Source organism: Suncus etruscus, chromosome 2 (assembly GCF_024139225.1).
Source record: "Suncus etruscus isolate mSunEtr1 chromosome 2, mSunEtr1.pri.cur, whole genome shotgun sequence".
Taxonomy (NCBI): domain Eukaryota; kingdom Metazoa; phylum Chordata; class Mammalia; order Eulipotyphla; family Soricidae; genus Suncus; species Suncus etruscus.
In genome coordinates this window covers 37098149-37109716 of record NC_064849.1, presented here as the reverse complement: position 1 = coordinate 37109716, position 11568 = coordinate 37098149, and the positions used below count along the sequence as shown (strand labels likewise).

The window sequence follows — 11568 nt, the reverse complement described above, 5'->3', positions numbered from 1 at the left end:
TGAAAAAAATGATGGTTTCCTTTAAAAATGGAAATTACTTATGATCCACCAATACCATTCTTATCCATTTATTTGAAATATGTGATAAAAGTGAATTTTAACTTATATTAACTTATTTGCATGTTATTTTCAGAGTAACATCATTCACTCTAGCCAACCTATAGAATAAGCCTAAATGCCACTGACGAATGACTGAATAAAGCAGCCATAGTAAACACATTGCAAAACACATCGTCGTGGTAAAGTTTTGCAAAATTGCTGCACTTCCTCTTGTAAAGATGAAACTTTACTTTGGGAAAAATGTGGTTGGAATGTAAAGTAAATTGTATGAAGTGAAATAAGTGAAGGACAATTGCTGCATAGTTTCACACATATGTGAAATATGAATTACTAAAACAAATAAACTGCAAGAAACGACAATTCTAACTTCTAGACTCAGTAAAACATATGGTGGTTACTTTAAGGGAACAGAGTGAGGGGCCGGAGAAATGGCATGGAGGTAAGGCATTTGCCTTGCATGCAGAAGGTTGGTGGTTCGAATCCCTGCATCCCATATGGTCCCCCGAGCCCTGCCAGGAGTGATTTCTGAGCATAGAGCCAGGAGTAACCCCTGAGTGCTGCCGGGTGTGGCCCCCCCTCGAAAAAAGGGAACAGAGTGAGGTTGTGTGTGTGTGTGACATAAAGCCTTTAAAATTTTTGGGTGAATGTGATGGTTATGGTTCACATAAATATATGTAAAGCTAAGCCCCTGAAACTTCATAAAACAAATGCTACATTAATGAAGAAATAAAAATTAATTTAAAAGAAAGGGGATATTATCTTAGGCTAGTCAAGACGAATAAGGAAGACATACTTTAGTTATCAGGAGAAAAGGAAAACATTTGAATTGTGAATTGCCTGTGAAAGGTCCACAGGGCAAAGGAATACAGTCTCTAAGAGCTTCAAGAAGAATCTCAGTTTTTAATACACACACACACACACACACACACACACACACACACACACACGAATCTTGTCAATAATAGGAAAATGAGGACCTCAGTTATAAAATCACAAGGGGCTATATTCTCCCAACAACTTTTGGTCTTGTAAAAGACCTAGAAACCCCAATGAGAGCTGTAACCTCGGCTGACATTTAGATTTCAATCCACTGGGTTGGGAAATTAGAGATAATTATAATTTGTATTATTTTGAGCTATTATTATTGTAGTAATTTTATAGCAATAGAAAGTTAATGAACCATGTTCTATGAGCTTTTATGATTTATGACCTTCTCTGTGATGAACAGTGAGTCAATCTTATGAATTAAACAAATAACAAGAAGGCTGTATGCATGATGCACTTTGTATAAATCCTATGAATAGCATCTTAAGACATACCATATTTAGGACAGCATTGCAGGTAACCAGCCCCCCACACCCCCTATCAAAATTTGAGACAGAAGTGGATGTCTCTTTGGTGGTGACCAGGACAGCATCATCTTCACCACCAAGGACTGAGGCAGCAGGGGGAGTCAGTTTGGAGGCACCCAGGACAGCATCACAAGACTTAAAATGGCAAAAATTTCTAGCTTGAGCTTAGCAAAGTGAGACCAGAAAGAGTGCAACCACTCCATTCCATAGCTGTCCATTTTCTCCAAGCAAAGAACTGTGCCACAATACTTAATAGGAGTACTATACATTTAAGTTCACAATCGGAAAACTACACAGAACCCACTACACCTAGTGACTGAAGAATCTAGTCCTGAGACCCAACCAACACCTGTCATGTACATAACATTTCTGATAAAGTCTGAAAGCAACCCAGGTGCCCAACAAGAGATAAGTGGCTATGGAAAGCGATATGGAGATTCCTCCAAAAACTGGAAATCGAGCTCCCAAATGATCCAGCTATACCACTCCTAGGAATATACCCTAGGAACACAAAAATACAATACAAAAATCCTTTCCTTACACCTATATTCATTGCAGCACTATTTACCATAACAAGACTCTGGAAACAATAAAGATGCCCTTCAACAGACGAATGGCTAAAGAAACTGTGGTACATATATACACAATGGAATATTATGCCCCTGTCAGAGAGATGAAGTCATAAAATTTTCCTGTACATGGATGTACATGGAATCTATTATGCTGAGTGAAATAAGTCAGAGAGAGAGAGAGAAAGACGCAGAATGGTCTCATTCATCTATGGGTTTTAAGAAAAATGAAAGACATTCTTGCAATAATAATTTTCAGACAGAAAAGAGAGAAGGGTTGGAAGTTACAGCTCACCTCATGAAGCTCACCACAAACAGGGATGAGTTTAGTTATAGAAATAACTACATTTTGAACTATCCTAATAATGAGAATGTATGAGGGAAATAGAAAACCTATCTAGAGTACAGGCAGGCGTTGGGTGGGGAGGATGGAGATTTGGGACATTGGTGATGGGAATATTGCACTGGTGGTGTTTTTTACATGACTGAAACCCAAACATAATCATGTATGTGATCAAGGTGTTTAAATAAAATATATATAAATAAAAAATTAAAAGAAGAGATAAGTTGCTAAAGAAACTGTGATATATCTACACAATGGAATATTATGCAGCTGATAGGAAAAAATGCAGTCATAAATTTTGCTTATACATATATGGACATGGAGAGTGTTATGCTGAGTGAGAAAGAGAGAGGGGAAAGAGAGAGTGTGTGTGAAGTAAAATGCATGCTCCAAAGTAGGGGGAGAAGGTGGTTGGTTGGGAGGGAAGAGAGCATCAGGGAGGGTGAGACACTGTTGACACTATCAGGGGGAAATGTGCACTGGTGAATGTTGTTATACATTGTATGACTGTAATTCAATCATGAGCGATTTTATCTGTGAAAAAAACTGTATTATGAATAATACTATGTAACTATGGTGTTTAAATAAAAAATAAATACCATGTTTAGAATCAAGATAAGTCTTTAAATGTGTCATTTTGCAATATTATTCTGTGTAGTGAATCTAATTTGACATAAAATATTCAAATTTTAGGTTTGCCAAGTATTAGCTACACTTTCTGCTATGATTTTTTAAGTTATAATATTCATGATGGTTCTTTGTAAATAACAATATACTAAAAATTAAAGCAAAATAAAATAGTTGCCATTAAAGTGCTACAATATATTTAATAAATACTAATAACCAACAGCCAGCTGCTAGCTGGCTCCCAAAGCAAAAGCTGACATCCTTCCAGCCTGCCTTGCCTGTGCTAAAAAATAAGCTGCCATTTATTAGTATTCTTATTCACTGCTGCTGCTGATTCACTCTTTGTGGTCTTTTATTTTCACCACACTTCATTGTGGACTGTTGCTCACTACCAGTTTCAGCTCTGGAAAGGTTTGAGGACCCTTGAAGATTCTACTTGATCCCTGACTTCTGTGAACCATGTTTCAGACTCCACCAGACCACATCACAGGTTGAAACTGTGCTCTAGATTTTATTCCTACCCCAGACTTTTTCTAAACATTTAAAGGGGATATTGCATGTTTCCTTTGTATATTTCTTTAGATTTATTTTCTCAGTAATTGTAATTTTTAGTGTGTATTTCCTTATGCAGAGGTATCTTTCCCTATCCCTTTTTTGTATCTGCTTAGGAGGAAATTCTAGTAGATAAGTTTCTCTTGGGATATGATTGCAGATTAGAACCAGATAATAAGGATTGTTGAGCTTGTTATTTTTACCTCCATATGCACCAGTAATATCATGTGACATTGTTCCTTTTTGCATAGACACATTAAAATTGGAGAAATCTTATGAGTAGAAAGAATTTTCTTTTTTTTCCTTTTTATTTATGTCAGAAGGGTCATGTGCTGACATCGTAATAAGATTGAAGGGAGGCACATATCACACAGGCGTGTGAAAACCTGATCATCATGCTTATTAACCAGAAAAGGATACAAAAGAATCTTCTATCTAATATGGATAGGAACTCAAAAATTTTATATTGCAGTGGGACCTTTGACCCTGAACACTTGTCATACTTACTCGATTTAGGCCTCAATTGATCAAACGTTGTCTGTCCAACCAAAACCTTGGATCCCATCCTAGGAACCAGCATAGTATTTTGCACTAGCACCAGAAATCAAACTTCCACCTGGGGAGGCTCTAATGTTGCCGTAGCACCAACTTGCTCCAAGGTGGGTTCACATAACACCCTGACAACTAGGAAATAGCAACAACTTGCTTTCAGGGCAGGTTTCCCTGCCTCACCACCTAACAGTGAGATGAAATCAGAAGATGCTCAGTGACACTCTGAATTTGACATAGGATCTGTGAAAAAACCAAGATTTCTAATTACAGAAGCCCTATTAGGACAACTGTGATTGAGAATAACTTTTGTTGGGACCAAGAAGAAAGACTTTGGGGTTAGACAATTAGTATGTCTGGAGCCTGTAGTTGATCTTAGACAGGATGCTTTATGGGTAGAATCACCCTGTTATTTATGCCAAGGGCTTTTTCTGTTTAATTTTCTTAACCTTTGCTGTGCCTATGCAAAACACACACACACACACACACACACACACACACACACACACACACACACACACCACTTCTGCCACCCCCAATTTATAAAAAATGTTATTTGTATCTTCTATCTAGGGACTCCCACCATTTTATAGAGCTTTGGGATATGAATTACTTTATTTTACCTCATATTTCTGTATTTTTCTACAAAATTGAGAAAATAAAAGAGGATGGGTGCTTGGGGCCAAGTGATCTCAGGTACATTCATGGAGATGAAAAAAAGGGACAGAAATAAATACACAAGCCAAAGTCAACAACAATAGAATCAAGATACCCAAACCATTACAACCTAAACTTAAAATAGGCCTGTTACACTGGAATAAGGAGTGGAGTAAGTGTGGAGGTATAGTTTACATGCTGGGAACTTCGGTGGAGGAAGGTCAATATTGGTGGTGGGAATGACCTAATTCACTGTCACTGTATGCCTGCAATCTAACTATGAAGAACTTGTAATTTACAATAGTTTTAATAAAAATATTTAAAAATATAAATACTAATAAAGTAACAATCTATGATTTCAAGAAGTCACAAGATTTCTGGAAATTCTAATTTCTGGTTTTTAATTCCAAAAGAAAAAATAGGGGCCGGGCGGTGGCGCAAGAGGTAAGGTGCCTGCCTTGCCTGCGCTAGCCTTGGACGGACCACAGTTCGATCCCCCTGCGTCCCATATGGTCCCCCAAGCCAGGAGCAACTTCTGAGCGCATAGCCAGGAGTAACCCCTGAGCGTTACCGGGTGTGGCCCAAAAACCAAAAAAAAAAAAAAAAACAAAAAAAAAAACAAAAGAAAAAATAGATTGAGTGTTTGGGGACAGTATTGAATGCTATCAAATTATTATTAATGAAATTAATAAATGCAAAAGGTTTCAAGCTTGGTAAGTGCCCAAGACATCGTAGTAATTGGTAGTCTCTAATCTTAAATACATAATTTATAGAAATATAAAGTTGACTATTGAACATGTATGAACTTAACTGAATTTGAAATTGCATACCATTAAAAAAGGATAGTTAAATATTTAAGCAACTGGTTAAAAAGAATCTGAGTCCTAAAGATATATTTATCTCAACAAAATGGAGGCATGTTTTGTATGCTGTAAGTACAGGTTTAATCCCTAACACCATGTGATCTGCTGATTTCTGCCAGGAGAGATCCCCTTAAGCTACATCAGATGAAGTCCATAAAAAAAATAAGAAAAAATGCACGGTAATTAATTTTGAAGGTGAATCAACAATCTGAATATTGTGTTGTGAGGCATTTTGATTTGTTATAAACTTCATTGAAATGCATGATAAATACTAATTCATTAGTGAAGTTCAAAGAAAGATAATAAGAAAAAGAGAAATACTCCATCTTACTCTTCCCCCAAAATAATTAAAGGAGATAAGGTGTCCCATTTGGGTGTAGGATGATGAATATATACAGTTGTTGAAGTAAGAAATTGTACACTAAAACTGTTCCAGTACGGTAAATGAATGTTAGTTCAAGTTTTAAAAAATCTTACCAGATAAAGTAATAAAAGGTTAAAAGAAATCCCATTCATTGCTTATGAAGGAATATAAAGAAGAAAATATATAAATGTGGGAAGTAAAACAATAAAGAAATAATGGGTAAAGAGAGGCCAGGACTCAGTTTTATTGATGATGTGGGATAGTGGAATAGCTAGATATCCAAAACAGAGACTCAACAACACTGAAAATATGAAATCTAAGTTGCAACCTCCAAACATTGTATTGTGCCATCAAGGTGACAGGCAGAGGATAGTGGAGGATGTGGATGTGGGGTGAAGGTATAATCCAGTACAGGAATACTGGTGATGGGAGTTTACACTGGTAATGAGAGTGGTGCTGAAATATTAAATATTGGTGCTGAAATTATCGATAACTTTGTAAATCACAGTTCTTTAATTATTTTTTTAAAAAATGCCACTCATTACGAAATTTCCACTTGTCTGTGAGATTTCAAACAAGTTTTTTTTCTTCTGCAGCAACTAAATCTTCGTTGTTCTGACTCAAAAAAGTCTCCTATCATTTATTATGTTCCTAATACAAATGAGAGTTTTAAGTGAACTTACATTGACAACTTGGAAATATTATAGTATACTTCAATCATCATTTTTGAAGTAATATAATAGCCATGTTTTATCAAACAAAGGATTCAAGAATCCTAACAAGTTTTCTTTTAAAATAAGTCTACTTTTGAATATTTGGGGGACTTTCTCATTCTTATTAAAATGAAAGAATTTGATGGATTTTCACCATTTGGTAAGTTCTAAGAATTCATTCTTCTGTGTCTTGCGTCCTCAGTGTGGGATACAACTTGTACGCTTCAGCAGGTGTCAGCAAATCCCACATAGTATTTTCTTTCCCATATCCTTTACATGAACATGGAGTATTCCCATTCATATTAATTCAGTACTGACCTTATTTTAGAAGCAGCCGGGAAAAAAATGTCACATTTATCTTTGTCGTTGTGCAATGAGCTAAGATTTAAGAAAATTAATTGATTGAAAAAAGCCAGCTCATTAGAGATGGACAAACCTTGAAAGGATTGACGAGGCTCTGAGAGAGCCCCTGAAGTTTGGCTACTTTTCTGAAAGGTAACCAAATTAATAACCTGTACATAGTGGCATAAAATCTCTCAGAAGTTTATTGCCTCAGGAGTTTATCATCCTTTCACATGTAATTGTTCTTCCCAGCGAGAGTCCCGTCATGGGAGAATTCTAACTAACGGTATTACACTGTGACTTCTGGCAATCTCCTCCTCACACCCATCTTGCCTGCCTTTTCTCAGAAATGGTGGACCCTTTGTGAGAACAACAGAAAAATTCAAAACAAGAAAAAATTAAGGCCAAATGTTTATTGCTACACTCTGGGGATGTTGCTAGACTGACTTGGTACAACTAGAATGTGATTATAACGCTGACAGCCATTTCTCTGGAGAAAACCACCTGGGTGCCTTTAGAACAAAGAATTAGACATGGTCGCTAGTGAGTGGATTTTGTTGGCCTGTGGATGATGGTAACTTCAAAGTGAGGTCTGTGCACAGAGGGAGGTGTTAAGAACACAGGTTAACGAAAGCATTATATGACCCCCAATGTTTCTCTTGCTTGCTTTCTCTTTCTCTCTTTTGAATCTGACAAATAGCCACTTGTGGCCAGTTTCATGAACAAATTCAAGAACCAGTGTACTTTGCTATTACAAAAACAATGTTATTTACAGTTATTTGATTCAATAGAGTGAAATTAGTTTAAAATGAGGAAAAATCAGAGTGTGACAGCACAGACCAAGTGCATCTACTCTTATGTCCTTTATTCCAGTTCTTTCTGTGTGATTATTGTCACATAAACTCATAGATATCTTTGTACTCTTAAAAATGCATCATCATGGAGATGCCATTCAAGATGTCTTTATTTTCTATTTATTTTTTAGGTCTTCAGATGTATGGTCATTTTGAGTCATGATGCCTGATTATTTGGAAATATAGAGCCTTTTTTATACAAAGCAAACTAACACAATGAAAACATTGTCCAATTCCAGTTACAATGAAGATGAAAATATCCTTTAGTAATTTGATTTTCAGGAAATGAAAAGTATTATCAACAGAATATGCTTTTGAAAAATTTATAATCCTCTAAAAGGGCAAATCCTTTCTCTAGGATTAGTAGTTTTGTTTGTGTCCTAAGAACCAAATCCTATTCTTGATTCAGTCTTCAAATCCTTTCTAACAGTGCCTATATTGATTTCAGATCCAATTTTGTTTAAGAATCCAAGGAAAAAATTTGGTCCTGTATTTAGAGATTCTTAAGAAGAATCGTTTTAAACAGGGTTTATCAAAAACTTAGACTCAAGATCCCAAAATTAAATTCCTATGCTGCAATGAGTATAACAGATGTGCTTAGTTTTAAGGCCATTCTTTGTTTTCTACAGGATAAACCCATACTGCCCTAGAGGAACAACCTAGAAGGCTGATCTCCAAAAGTGACTGGTATTTTCTTAATTCTAAATACTGGCCCTGAATATGCTCATTGTTGATCCTCCTATACTATGTTTTGTCTTGAACTCTTTTTAACCAAATGTCCATGCAAATGTGAAATGTACAAACTTATATTTACAGAGTTATTTAAGAGATCAGATGCTCTTTGTTACTCAAACATTTGCAACTTGAACATTCTGTAACTTGAATATTTACAGGGAGATAATAAAGGTGCATGATGATGGATACAGTAAAGATCCTATGTTGGAAGCGATAGTATGAGAGTATTCTTACCTTGCACATGGCCAACACAGATCCAATCCCTGGCATTCCATATGGCTCTCTGAGAGCCATGAGAGTAATTCTTGTGTGCAGAGCCAGGTGTAACTCCTGAGAATTTCTGGGTTTAGCCAAAAAAAAAAAAATACAGTGTTGACTTTTAGGGGTTTTCTGTGGAGGGGTTTTAGGAATAAATTGCCAGATTAGAGTCAAAATGGCTGCATACGAGACAAGTGAATTAGTTTCTTCCTGTCTTATCTCTGGCCCTCATGATGACTTTTTTGAGTTACTGGTGAACACTCACATTAAAATAACATGGTTTTAACTCCATGCAGCAGAAGAGATTGGAAAAGAGCCTTAAGGCAAATAATCCGACAATGGAAAAAGTACTCAAGGAACGAGAACAGATAAAAATAGAAGTCTTTGATAAACTCAACAGAAACAACATAAGAATCATTGGAGTGCCAGAGGCCCAGGAAGGAGATCCCCAGGAAGAATCAAAAGTCAAAGACACCATCACAGAGAAACTCCCAGAGCTAAAGACTGCATGCAATCAAATCCTGAATGCCCAAAGAGTCCTAGCTAAAAGAGACCCCAGGAAAAACACCCCATGACACATCCTAGTCACAATGATGAATCCCACAAGTAGAGATAGAATACGGAAAGCAGCAAGATCAAAAAGGAAATTATATTCAAAGGAGCATCCTTAAGATTTATAGCAGACATGTCACAAGAAACTGTCAAGGCCAGAAGACAGTGGTGGGATATTGTGACAAGACTGAATGAAATGGGTGCTTCACCTAGAATACTGCACCCAGTCCGACTCATGTTCAGGTTTGAAGGAAGGATACATCGCTTCACGGATAAGCAACAGCTCAGAAACTTTACAGATGAAAAACCAGCCTTAAAGGAAAAACTGAAAGGTCTACTTTAAGACAAGACAGACCAACTGACACACCAAATTTATACACAAAGATGACAATAAATCCTATGACAATCATCTCCCTCAATATCAATGACTAAATGCATCAATTAAGAGACACAAAGTAGCTAAATGGATCAAAAAGATGAAAACAACCTTCTGCTGCCTACAAGAAATAAACCTGAATAATCAGAACAAATATAGGCTCAAAATCAAAGGCTGGAGGAAAATGATCCAATCAAACAACAACCTTAAAAAAGCTGGGGTGGTCATATTAATATCAGATGACACAAACTTTAGACTCAGAAAAGTTGTCAGGGACAAAAATGGAGACTTTATACTAATCAAGGGATAAGTGCAACAGGAAAAAGTGCACTACTAAACATATATACACACAATGAGAGACCAACAAAATATCTAATACAATTACTGACAAATTTGAAAGAGGATATCAATAGTAACACAATAAATGTGGGAGACCTCAACAAGGCCATTTCAACACTTGATAGGTCAACCAGACTGAAACCCAACAAAAATATATATATGACACTCCATCCCCAGAAATTTGGATACACATTCTTCTCCAATGTACATGGGTCATTCTCCAGAATAGTACACATGCTGGCACATATAACATACCTCCATAAAATTAAGAGGATAGAAATTTTGCAGACTACCTTTGCTGACCACAAGGCTCTGAAATTAGATGTGAACTACAAAGGGACACAGAAGAAAAACTTTAACAATTGGAAATTAAACAGACTACTACTTAACAACCAGTGGGTACAAAATGAAATCAAAGAGCAAATCAAAACTTTCCTGGAAACAAATGAAGACACAAACTATCAGAATTTATGGGGCGCAGCAAAAGCGGTACTGAGAGAAATATTTATAGCTTTGCAAGCACACATCAGGAAGGAAGGAAGAAGGGGCACACCTGAACAGCTTAATAATGCAGCTTATAAAATTAGAAAATGATCAACAAAAGGAACCCAAAAAAGGGAGACAGAAGGAAAATAACAAAGCTTAGAGCAGAAATCAATGAAGTGGAAACCCCCCCCAAAAAAAAGATCAACAAAAGAAGTTAGTTTTTTGAACAAATAAACAAGATTGATAGACCATTCGAAAAACTCACAAAGAGAGAGAAACTTGATAACCCGTAATAGAAATGGAAAGGGGGAGATCATTATAGATATTGCAGAGATTCAAAGGGTAATCAGAGACTACTTTGAGAAACTCTATTCTACTATACATGAAAACCTAGAAGAAATGAATAAATTTGTGAGCTATTATACCCTTACACGGTTAAATAAGGAGATTGTAGCATATCAAAACACCCCCATCATTACTGAGGAAATTAAAATGGTAATGACATGTCTGCCCCAAAACAAAAGCCCAGGCCCAGATGGATTCAGTAATGAATTCTTTCAAACATTTCAGGAGGAACTACTACCAATCCTGGTATGGCTCTTTCATGAAATTAAAAAAACAGGAACACTTCCAAATAGCTTTTATGAAGCCAACATCACCATGATACCAAAACCAGACAGAGAGGTTGCCAAAAAAGTAAATTACAGACCAATATTCCTGATGAACACAGATGCAAAGATTCTCAACAAAATCCTGGCAAATAGGATCCAATGCCTCATCAAGAAGATCATTCACTATGATCAAGAAGGTTCATCCCAGGAATGCAAGAATGGTTTAATATTCATAAATCTACCAACATAATACACAACATCAACAACAAGAAAAATAAAAACCACTTGATCATATCAATAGATGCAGAGAAAGCATTTGTTAAGGTCCAATGTCCATTCTTGATAAAAACTCGTAGCAAGATAGGA

General features: G+C 36.3%; 1 non-coding gene across 1 annotated transcript; it reads right to left on the bottom strand.

The window, feature by feature from the left end:
* Positions 1-3817: 3817 nt before the first annotated feature.
* Positions 3818-3921, bottom strand: LOC126002788 (small nucleolar RNA U13). The gene has a single exon (XR_007493424.1). It is a non-coding gene; the product is annotated as a small nucleolar RNA U13 (small nucleolar RNA).
* Positions 3922-11568: the final 7647 nt, after the last annotated feature.